Source organism: Olea europaea, unplaced genomic scaffold, assembly GCF_002742605.1.
Source record: "Olea europaea var. sylvestris unplaced genomic scaffold, O_europaea_v1 scaffold3442, whole genome shotgun sequence".
Taxonomy (NCBI): domain Eukaryota; kingdom Viridiplantae; phylum Streptophyta; class Magnoliopsida; order Lamiales; family Oleaceae; genus Olea; species Olea europaea.
Genome location: NW_019253481.1, coordinates 40,764 through 42,496, shown reverse-complemented (window position 1 = coordinate 42,496; position 1,733 = coordinate 40,764).

The following is a 1,733-nucleotide window of genomic DNA, read 5'->3' as shown; positions in this document are numbered from 1 at the left end:
CACACCAAAATAGCAAGTAGAATCAGTGACATAAGACATTCAAAATTCGTTGTCGTCGAGGTGAATTAAATATGACACATTCGGTTGTGACTGTAGGTAATGAAAATGGTTCAACTAGTGATAGAAACTCGATCTAGCATAGCTTATCTAGCATTTGGACAAGCTAACTTTCATTTGAGGATGGACATGATTAATATGTTTCAAAATGCACTACAATTCTTTTGAAGAACCCACAGATAATCCAAATGCTCATATCTAGAGGTTTCTTGACATATATGTGACAGTTGAATATCTTGGGTTTTTAGTCATGCAATTCAACCGAGTCTCATTTCACACACTTTGAAAGCTTAACGAGGGAATGGTTGGTCACTTTCCTATCTCACTACATTACTACCTAGGACAGTCTAAGCCAAAAGTTCTTGAACAAATACTTCCCACCAAAAAGGATTGCCAGTAGAGGAATAAAATCATCACATTCTTTCAACTTGATTTGTAGTGTTATTACGAGGCAAGAGAAAGATACAAAGGGCTACTATGACGATGTCCACAACACGATTGCAGAAAATGGCTCCAAGTCTGTTCCTTTTACATTGGGTTGAATTTGACAAGTAGAGCTAATGTTGACTCTACCTGTGATGTGTCAATTCCAAAAAGGACAACGGATCTGGTATACGAATCATGAAGGATCTAGCATAAATTAGTATATTGTGGCCAACAAAAAGATTAAGTGGAACAAAAGATGCAGGAATGCAAGAGGTTGAAACACTAACAGCAATCTCAACACAACTAGTAGTACTAGACAAAATAGTTGTGAAAGCCCATAAATGACTAGCTAAGAGCGGATAAATTGATTTTTGAAACTTTTTCAAAAATTAATCTTACATCAAGCAAATAGATTAATCAAATAATAATCGTAGATGAAATAATTATAAGCTAAAGGAAAGATAGAGTGCAAACAATATAATTGTAAAGGTTCAATCCAAACCAATGATCTATGTCATCTGTTACCAAGTTTTTTGCCACGAGCAAGACTTTTTCACTATAAACTTATAGTGCAATCTAAACTCTTACAAAGCTTCTGGTGACTTGGAAATAAGGAGTATCGATCCTTATACAATTGTTGAGCTTTCAAAGGACCTCAATATGTTCCACAAGTTTGAAGAATGATTTTGCATTGAAGATCTCTCTTAATAAATGATACAAATGAATTAAGTGCTAAAAGAAACTAACATTTCACTGAACAACAATAAATAATAGCTCAATTGTTAGATGAGAAATCTTTGAATGAGTATGATTTCAAAATTTGACTTAGTTTTTCAATGTGAATAAATAGCTGAAATAAATATGATGTAGGCTTAAATGATTTTGCTTAAGAACTTCTCTCTTTAATACACTTGAAAACTCTTGTAATGAGTGCAAAAAGAGAAGTTATTTATAGAGTTCAAAAAGCAATTTTTTTTGGGAAAGTGAATAAGCGATCTGGATGTTCGCCTTAAGTTTGGACACACAGAAACTAGTTATTGGATATCAGATATCAGAACGGTAAAAAAAATCGATCGTTGCAATTTTCAGACAGTATACAATTTAAACGACTGGACCAAGATGCAATCATTATGGAGGGAATCATGAATGTGTAAATTGTAATGTGAGGAGTCTATTTGCTTAGAATACACCACTAGGTTTTTAGAAGCTAAAAAAGACTTTATTGGAAGAAGCATTTGCCAAGATAACTA